The following is a 10,475-nucleotide window of genomic DNA, read 5'->3' as shown; positions in this document are numbered from 1 at the left end:
AGAGTGATGTCAGCTGACACAGACTCACATGGAGTTTTGCTCAGAGAGATTTATTTGGTGTTTTGCTGAGGCCAAGCCCCATGGGAGGACACGTGATGTTTGGAAGGCTATAAACAGGACTCAATAGTAACAGGGGCTCGCATAGCTAGCTTTGCAATGCTTCCGGGCCTTTGTCTTTGCTGATCTGATCTTCTTTGAGAGGCATGGGCCGGGCAGTGGTGGCACCCGTCTTTAATCCCAGCACTTGGGAGGCAGAGGCAGGTGGATTTCTGAGTTCGAGGCCAGCCTGGTCTACAGAGTGAGTTCCAGGACAGCCGGGGCTACACAGAGAAACCCTGTCTCGAAAAACAAAACAAAACAAACAAACAAACAAAAAACCAAAAACAAAAAAACAAACAAACACAAAACAAAAAAACAAAACAAACAAACAAAAAAGTAGGATTTGAAAAATCAAAGACTACAGTGATATAATTAGTTAATTGGATCCCATCTAATCCTTTGCGTTTTGGATAAATATTTCCTCAGAGTCCCCTGTTGGCTAAAGACTTCCTCAACAGCCCTCACTTTATTGGAAGGGAACAGAACGTTTAGAGATACTCCCTAATAGAGGTTTGGACATATTCTCTAGTGGGCGTTTGGAGATACTCCCTAGTGGGCGGTCTTCCAGTCAATTCTTTCAAAGGGGATGTTGACTCTTTTTTTTTTTTTTCCTTCTGTACTAGGCCTTGAATGGGCTTCCCCTAGCACTTACACCATGCTCGCCATGACAGCCGAAAGCATCATGATCTGAAACCTTCCAAGTACATCTTTCTGGTTTTCTGCCGCGTAGCTGAGGATGATGACACTGAACAGAGCCAGCTGGCGTTACTCCCGAGGCTGGAGAAACAGGCTTGCACATGACCACTCCCAAATTCAAAGCAAGCTTTCCCTTCCTCCCTCTCTTCTTTTCCACCCTTCCTCCTTTCTTCTTCCTGATAGGATTTTACTCTGAATCCCAGGCTGACGTTTAACCCCCCCCCCCCCCCACACACACACATTGATGCATTCGTTTTTATTGCAAGATGTTTATTAGACCCTGATGCATCGACTTCTCTGTACTGTGGGTGTTTTTTTTTTTTTTTTTAAGCCACATTCTATGAAACTGACGGAATTTCTTATTTCCAGATTTTTATCTTGAGCAAATGCTGCCAAGTTTTAACAAACGCTGTTCCGGCACCCCTTGAGGCAATGGGTCTGTTTTGTGCTGAATCCCAACCGCTTGTAAAAAGTTAGTCCTTGTGTCCTCGGTGATGAGGGGGGTCTCTGCTCCGTGTCCTTGCTTTTAGCTCGCCCACGTCTGCCTTTACATCTTTGTCCTGAGATCCCCCTCGGCTGCCTTCTAAGAGTTTGTCAGGTTTTATTCTCAAAGTTATGCTAGCCTGAGCAAAGGGGCGGAGACAATGTTTCCCTCTGTTTTCTGGAAGAGCCCGTGGGAGGCTGCTGCTGTATCCCCAGTCTTTGTTTACAAGAAATCACTAAGGAAGCCTATTCCTCTTGAATTGTTTACTTTGCCCTTTCCCGGATCTCAGCATTGGTTTAATTGGTGGTGTTATTATTAATGAGCTCAGTTGAGTAACTTTTAACTTTTTTTTTTTTTTTTTTTACACGGGCCATTTGAAGTACTCTGACTGTGGACAAGTGAGTCATCCCTGGGAATATTTCTAGAGGACAAAGTGAGTTAAGTTCCTATGAGGATTTTGAATGGATCTTGCCCTTTAGCTATAAATATTTAAATATTCAAGAAATCACTCCCACATCATGTTATGTATTGAATATTTTTTTTTAAAAATTTTCCACTGGTTGTGCAAGATATTTTTTCCCATAGTATTCTTTAAAATTAAACTTTTTAAAAATAATTTTTATTCCTTTCAGACAGGGTCTCTGTATGTCACCCTGGCTGCTCTGGAACTTTCTACATAAACCAGACTGGCTTTGAACTCAAAGAGATCCTCCTGCTTCTTCCTCCTGAGTGCTTAAAGGAATTAAAGGTATGTGCCACCTAAATTAAAAATTTAACATTTTGAGTTGATCCATTTTCTTACAAAATGCTCAGTTATATTCAAGATGTAAAAAATAAATGTTACAATGTTGTTGTTTTTTTTGTTTGTTTGTTTGTTTGTTTGTTTGTTTTTAGACAAGATCCTACTATGTAGCTCTGGCTGGCCTCCAACTCAGAGACATCTGCCTGCCCCAGGCCCTGAGTGCTGGGATTAAAGGTGTGTAACCATGGCTGGTGATAATTTCTTTTTTTTTTTTTAATTTATTTTATTCTTTGTGTATGTGGTTTCGCTTTTTAAACTAAGGCGTCCTTTGTGATAGCATATATTAATGACATAAAATAAAGGGTTTAATTAGGACGTTTAGTTCTTGAAATTTTTTTTGTTACAATTTACTTATTGGGGGATGAAGGCACTCATGTGGAATGAAGCTTGTGTTGGGGTTCAGAGGTCTATTTGTGGGACCCAGTTCTCTCCTTCTGCCCCGTGAGTCCTGGGGATTGAACTCAGTTTGTCAAGCTTGGTTACTGTCTGAGCTATCTCACTGGTCCTAATTTTAAAACAATAATTAATAACAAAATAATTAAATAATACAATTATTAATAACATGGTTGTTTATGGTGAACACATTATTAATAACACATAATCAAATAAGACAATAAATAATAAAATAAATTATTAATGTAATTGTTTAGAATAATAAATTATTGATAATAAATAATAATTAAAAATAATTTAAAATTTATTTTTGTCTCTGTACTAGAAATAAAACCTAAGTCTTAATACACTGGGCAAAAACTGCACCCCTGGTCTTCATATTTTATTCCTTTTTTAATTTCCTGGCTTTCTTACTGTATGGCCCTAGCTGGCCTGGTTCTTATGTAGCCTGTTGAAATTTGGTTTGTTGCTATGTATTGTAATGATAAGGGCAGACACCCCCCCCACCCCACCCCTGCAAGACCTGGTTGCCCCACAGAGAGTCCTCACATAGAACCAGGTGACACTATGTGACCTTGCCTCCCAAGTTATCCCTGATTGGTGAATGAAGATACCAATAGCTGGGGAAAAGAGACACAGACAGGGTTTAGGGTTTGGGGAATTTGAGGTCAGAGGAGAACCACGAGGAAGAGAAAGAAGGTGAGTGGGGAAGCCATCATGGGGTAAGAATCTTAAAATAATGGCCATGTGGGTTGGTTAATTGGAGTTAAAAGCATCCCAGACAAAACATGGAACATTATGTAAGGGGATTATTGGCTGGGAAATAGACATAATAAGAGAGAATAGATATCTGCCCAGTTCTTGTGCTGATTAAGACTTGTACCGAACTCAGATTTGTTTTTGTTTCTCTTGTTATATTTGGGGATGAAAGATGCTGGTGTGTAGCAGTTTCCTCCAATATTGAAACCCTCCATCCTGCAGAAAGCTCCTTAAGACAGAAAGGAAACAAGCGATCTTCAAGAAGTCTCTGAAACAGACAAGAATCTCTAGTCCCCAGAAAAGACTGCTGAGAGTCATTCTCAGACAAGCCATGCTACAAGACTTAGAAGAGGCTGAGAGCAAGCTTGCTTGGTGTAAGAATCCAAGTCAAGCAGCCCGTAAAAAGCAGAGGCCAGTAGGACAGCCTAGAAGAAATCCTTATTACCAAGCTGCCTAGAAGAGGATCAGACCAACTGAGCCACCAGGAAAAGACACTCTGCAGCCTGTTGAGCTGCCTACAGACTGTGTAATGTGTTCTGGATTTCTGGCCTTTGTGAGCTATCACCTGTGCTAGGGTAGGTCTCAGTGATGCAGCCATCATTGGGACCCTTCATACTTTGGTCTGTCCTCAGTTCCCTATGTGGGGTACATAAACACTTACCCACTTCTCTCCAGGAATAGTGTCTCACAACAAATGGCTCATTGGTGATCCAGCGAGTTTACCAGGGTTATTGCAAGTGCATCTAGTCTGCTCTGATATTTATTCTGGGTCACCCTTGGAATATTAATCCTGCAGTAACCTCACCTGCAAGGCCGAACTTATTCTAACGCCTTTTGTTGGAATTCTATGACTTAAGGCCAGCCACTAGGGGTACACACTTTTAATCCCAGCACTCAGGTGGCAGAAGCAAGCACATTTCTGGGAGTTCAAGACCAGCCTTGTCTACATATAGATCCAGGCCAGTAGGGTTACACAGTGAGATCCTGATACCCATCCCCCATCTAAAAATCAAATAGGTAAAGTAATAGACCTACCCTATGGTCAGTGCAACAGAAATTGTTACTGTTTTAAGATACATATCAGTGGGGCAGGAAATAGCACTGGCCACTCTTTGAGAGCATCTAAATTCAGTCCCTAGTGCCCACGTTGGGTAGTTCACAACCACGTGTAACTACAGTTACAAGTACTTTACTTCTGATTAGGTACTCTAGATTAGATTAGGTACTCTTAATTCAGAACTCCTTGGGAAGCTACACACACACACACACACACACACACACACACACACACACACTCACATACACACGCACTCACACAATTTAAAAACAAATCTAAAAAAAACCGTATCTATTCATGTGAAGGGCGCCTCCACCCATTCTATTCCTGTTTTAAATTATTATTTTGTTTTGAGAAAAGAACACTGTCTCTAGCCAAAATAGTCTGTTTTTATCTGGTGGGGGGGCCAAGAATAGATGGTTTGGGGGTGGGGAAGGGTTGAAGAGAACACTGGCTGCTCTTGGAGAAGACTGGGATTTGATTCCCAGAACACTTATGATAGCTCACAACAGTCTAACTTCAGTCTCAGGGGGAAACAACGCCCTCTTCTGGTCTCCTTGAGCATTACACGTACGTGGTCCATAGACATATATGCAAAACACCTATACACAAAATAAAAAGAAAGAATTCCCCTGAGGGTGCTGGAGAGACGTCTTAGAGGCTAAAAGTACTTACTGCTCTTGCAGGGGATTGGGACTTGGTTTCCAGAATACACATGGCACCCCACAACTGCCTGTGACTCCAGTTCCAGAGGATTCAACCCCCTCTTCTGGAACTTCATGGGTCCCCGTGTGCCTGTGGTGCCTATACACTCATCAGACACACACACACATATGCGTGATTTCTTTTTTAATTTTATAAAAACTAACGTGAGGCTAGTGAGATGGCCCTATTGGTAGAGACCCTCATCCCACAAGGTGACAGGAGAGAACTAATTCTCATGAGCTGGCCTCTGGCCTCTGCTTGAGGACAGTGGTCCACCCCACCTCCACACACAGGAATGGATGCCAAATGCCTCTTGTCCTCTGCAGAGATACCCTGTGGTTTCCCTTTTCTAGTGAAAGGTCAGAGGTAAGAGTTGTGTTTATGGAAATAGTAGGAACATCTTTCTTGGAGTATAAAAGCCACCAAGATAGGCGACAAGTGCTGTTCTTTTAAGTACCCAGCTGGATTCTCATTGCTGGTATTTTATTTAGGAGTTTGCTTTTGTAAAAGAAGCACATTTGGGCTCTGTTTCCCTCTGCCAGGTTTGGTATTGACATTGGTTTCATAGGGTAAATGTTGACCTTTCTCTCCTTGCTTTACACTGTGAGACTTAATTCTTAAGAGAAGTATTTAGTCCTAATAGCAGGACAGGTTTTATCCATAGAACTTTCCAGAGCAGTGTCTAGGATAAGTTTGATTCAGGCAAGGTTCTAGATGTCTTTAATGGTCACCGCCAGGGTTTCTGTTATTGTGATGAGGCCCCGCCCTTTCAGATGACTCTAGCTTGTGTCAAGCTGACATAAAGATACCCAGGACATGCCAGATATTGTGGCACATTCCCCTGATCCCAACACTTGGGAGGCAAAGGCAGGTGGCTCTCTGAGTTCAAAGCTGGCCAGGGCTACACGGAAAAACCCTGAGCCCCCCCCCCCCCCAAAAAAAAAAAAAAAAACCCGAAACAAAACCAACCAACAAACCAAACAACAAAAAACTAGCCAGGACAGTTAACTCCTTGCCAACTTGACAAACAAACATATCACTGTTAATAATTTTTCCTTGTTTATCTCCAGGGCCAGATATTAACATCAACATCACAATATAAAACATTTACACGCCTTTAAATCCTGACAGTTTTGACAAATTCAAACACTTTAAAAAATTCAGTCTCTTTAAAAATCCAAATCTCCGGCTGGAGAGATGGCTCAGCGGTTAAGAGCACTGACTGCTCTTCCAGAGGTCCTGAGTTCAAGTCCCAGCAACCACATGGTGGTGGCTCACAACCATCTGCAATGAGATCTGATGCCCTCTTCTAGTGTGTCTGAAGACAGGGACAGTGGACTCACACAAACAAACAAAAACAAGAACAACAAAACCTTAGCGTTAAAAAAAAAATCTCTTTTAAAACCTTTTAAAATTCAAAGGTGAACTCTTATAAAATCAAAAATAAGTTAAATGCTTTCTTACTTCAGGGCACAGTCACACTGTGAACTAAACAAACTCTCAAAAGTGTAAATAACTCAACGTTCAATTATCTGGGATTCACTCATCACCTTTTCGGCCTCCTCCAACAGGCTTGCGTCATTCCTCTGGCTCTTCCCTCTGCAGCACACAGCTTGTCTTCTAGGTCCTGCCTGGTTCCACTCCATGGCTACTGCTGTTCTTGGTGGTCTCCTCATGGTTCTGGAATCTCAAAAATGCTAGGATCCCATGACTGAGCTACACTTTCACTTTTTCCAGCCCTGCCACACCGTGCCAAACCTCCGGTGCTCTCCATGACCCATTTATGCCTTCAAACCCAGTAACACCTGGGTGGTTCTCACACTTACCCAGTTCAGCTGCCAACAGGAGGTACAACGTTGGCCATTGCTGGAACACAGCCTCCATGTGCTGCCCCTGAGGAAACACTTCCCAGAAGACTTCACCTCAGTGATGCTGGTCTCATCTTAATCACAGCTGATTCTTCAGGCCCAGCTAACCAGTATCCATTGTCTCAGCAAAGCAACAGTCTTACTTTAGTGGTTCTGGTCGCTTGTCAATCACAGCTGACTCCTCAGCCCCAGCTGACCAGGCACCACAGATCCCCCACACAAATGGCCCTGTAGAGTCTTTGCTTCTCCCTGAAACTTCACAAGCCAGGCCTCCATTGTCTGCACGGATCTCAACATTCTTCTCTTCCAAACCCCCACAGAAGGCTCACTGAGCTCTCAACACGAAGTGATTTAACTAGCCCAAAGTTCCAAAGTCCCTCCACAGTCCTCTCAAAATAACATGGTCAGGTCTGTCACAGCAATGCCCCGGTATTCTGGTCCTGACCTGTTTCTATTGCTGCAATGCTGTACTGCATGACCAAAAAACAACCTGGGGAAGACAGGGTTCTTCTGGCTTACAGTTCTACATTGTAGTCCATCACTGGAGAAAGTCAAGACGGGAACTCAAACAGGGCAGGAACTTGGAGGCAGGAGCTGACGCAGAGGTGATGGAGGGGTGCTGCTTACTGGCTTGCTCAGCCTGCTTGCTCTCTGTCTCTCTCTTTCTCTCTCTCTCTTTCTCTCTCTCTCTCTCTTTCTTTTCTGAGACAGGGTTTCTCTGTGTAACCCTGGCTATCCTGGAACTCACTCTATAGACCAGGCTGGCCTCAAACTCAGAAATCCGCCTGCCTCCAAGTGCTAGGATTAAAGGCGTGCGCCACCACCACCCAGCTCATGCCTCTCTCAAAGAAGTGAAGATCAGCAAAGACAAAGACCAGGAAGCATTGCAAAGCTAGCTGTGCAGCCTGCTTTCTTGTAGAACCCAGGATCACTAGCACAGGGATGGCTCTACTCACAATGGGCTGGGCCCTCCTCTATCAATCACTAATTAAGAAAATGCTACAGCAGCCGGGCGGCAGTGGTTCACGCCTTTAATCCCAGCACTTGGGAGGCAGAGGCAGGTGGATTTCTGAGTTTGAGGCCAGCTGGTCTACAGAGTGAGTTCCAGGACAGCCAGAGATACATAGAGGAAACCCTGTCACACACACACACACACACACACACACACACACACACACACACACACACACACACAAAGGAACTGCAGGAAAGGAGCTGAGATTGGCCATGACATCTCCTGCCCCTGGATGTAGGTACTGTTCAGTACCGTGTCATAGATAAGAAGCGTCACCTTAACTGACTTTCTACAGCTTATGGTCATTTTCCAAGTTCTTCCACCTGTCTTTTTCTTATTGACCAAATAGAGCCATAGAAGTTTCCATGAAAAGGTGGCAAAACGACCACCTTCTTTAAACCCATTTCCTCACACTCAGCTTGCCCACCCGGCAGCTTGACCTGCCTGGTATTTACCACTTGACGCTCTTCTGTTGACATGCCTCACCTGTGCCCAAGATGGGCCAGTCTGTGAAGGGACCATTTCCCTGGGTCTGGCAGACATTGTTTAGGCGAGGGTCAGATGAATGGTAATGTTCATTTCATTAACATCATTTTCCACTGCAGGAATGCCCCCGCCCCCTCTGTCTCATGGTCTATGTATCCACACAGTGTGGTGCTAACCGGGAAGCAGTTTAGCTTCTTCCAAATGTGATTCCACACCACTGGAGTCTTACACAGCTCACTCTGATGTATCCTGTGCGTTGACTCGGCACCGAAATAAGCATAGAGGGAGCAGGCCAAGCTCACAGCATGGAGGTCACCATCTAGTGCTCCAGTCTCAGGCTCTTTCTCACTCTCTCAGCTCTCTCCTTACCTCTCTGGTCGTGAGCTTTTACCTCATGCAGTGACGTTTTTTGAATTCTGGAATTTTGGCTTCTTTATAAGCACAGAAATATTATAAAAATGTGTTTCCATTTTAATCCCAGGTGTGGAGATTCGGGGCTGCTTCAGACTGTCCAAAGCAGCTGACTATGATTTGTCTTGTGCTCTAGCAGAGGTGTGGTTTTGCCAGCTGCAGATAGTTTCTGTGATGGTGTGACATTTGGAATTTTGGGAACCTTTCAAAGGGTGTATAAATGCTAGGGCCCTGAGAGATAGGGTTGTTTGTTGTTGGTTATGGGGCTGTAGTTTTTTAGTAGTTATACCCAAAGAAGATTTCTAGGTCTTTGGAAATGATTTACAGGAGGAATGTTAAAGAGTTTCGAACTACACCGGGCGGTGGTGGGCCGTGGTGGCGCACGCCTTTAATCCCAGCGCTTGGGAGGCAGAGGCAGGCAGATTTCTGAGTTTGAGGCCAGCCTGGTCTACAGAGTGAGTTCCAGGACAGCCAGGGCTACACAGAAAAACCCAGTCTCGAAAAACAAAACAAAACAAAACAAAACAAGAGTTTGGAACTGTGGGCAGGAAAAAGCCCAAGAATGCTCATTTCTTCTTCAGGAATAAGAATCTGGTAGAAGGGGCTGGAGAGACGGCTCAGCAGTTAAGAGCATTGACTGCTCTTCCGAGGTCCTGAGTTCAATTCCCAGCAACCACATGGTGGCTCAAAACCATCTGTAATGGGGTCTGATGCCCTCTTCTGGTATGTCTGAAGACAGTGACAGTGTACTCACATACATGAGAGAAAGAAAGAAAGAAAGAAAGAAAGAAAGAAAGAAAGAAAGAAAGAGAGAGAGAGAGAAAGAATCTGGTGGAAGGACAGCAGACTCTGTCATTTTCTTATTACTTTTTCCTTATCTGTATGTGAATATGATATGTATGCATGTGTGTGTGTGTGTGTGTGTGTGTGTATGTCATTATGTGTGAAGGCACACATGCGTAGGTGTGCATGCACATGTGTGCGTGTGGAAGATCAAGGTTAATGTCACGAGCCTTGTGTTTTCCACCCCATTCATGTAAAGCAGGGCCTCTCAGTTGAACTCAGAGCTTTCTGGTTCACAGTAGTCTGGCTAGCCAGCTTGCTAGACAGACAGGGATCCCCCGTCTCTGCCTTCCAAATACTGGACCAGCACCTCAATTCAGCATTTGTTCTGAAGAGCCAAACCCCAGTCATCACACTTACATGACAAGTGTTTAACCTCTAAGCCACCTCATCAGCCTGGGAACGTGTTGTGGGTAATAAAGGGTCTTATGAGACAGCTCAGGAGTTAAGGGTGCTTGCCGACAAGCCTGAGGACCCGAGTTCAATGCCTGAGTTCACCACCTGGTCAAAGCTCACTCTTGTAACTTGTCCTCTGACCTCCATAGGCACTCTGTGGTGTGTGTGTGTGTGTGTGTGTGTGTGTGTGTGTGTGTGTACATATGAGCACGAGAGTGAGCATACACACACTCTCTCTCTCTTAAGCACACACAAAATGAATATAAAAATTTTTAAATAGTGAAGATTCTTTTCAGGGTCCGTATAGAGAAGCACCAAGTGACAGGTTTCAAGTGAATCATCCTTCAGTATTACCAGCCACCCACAGCAGGAGAACCTGGGCCAGAATATCCAGTAGCGACCCACAGGACAAGCTTCTTACATTCATAGACCTTTAAGGAGGATGGCTCTCTGTCTAGGGA

At 44.1% G+C, this 10,475-nt stretch overlaps 1 long non-coding RNA gene across 1 annotated transcript; it reads left to right on the top strand.

Annotated features, from left to right (window-relative positions):
• Positions 1-1,183: 1,183 nt before the first annotated feature.
• Positions 1,184-4,598, top strand: LOC143435199 (uncharacterized). The gene is made up of 4 exons (XR_013105282.1): positions 1,184-1,712; positions 1,912-2,027; positions 2,174-2,255; positions 3,406-4,598. It is a non-coding gene; the product is annotated as an uncharacterized LOC143435199 (long non-coding RNA).
• Positions 4,599-10,475: the final 5,877 nt, after the last annotated feature.

The sequence above is a fragment of the Arvicanthis niloticus genome, chromosome 20 (assembly GCF_011762505.2).
Source record: "Arvicanthis niloticus isolate mArvNil1 chromosome 20, mArvNil1.pat.X, whole genome shotgun sequence".
NCBI lineage: Eukaryota > Metazoa > Chordata > Mammalia > Rodentia > Muridae > Arvicanthis > Arvicanthis niloticus.
This window is presented reverse-complemented; position numbering and strand designations above follow the sequence as displayed.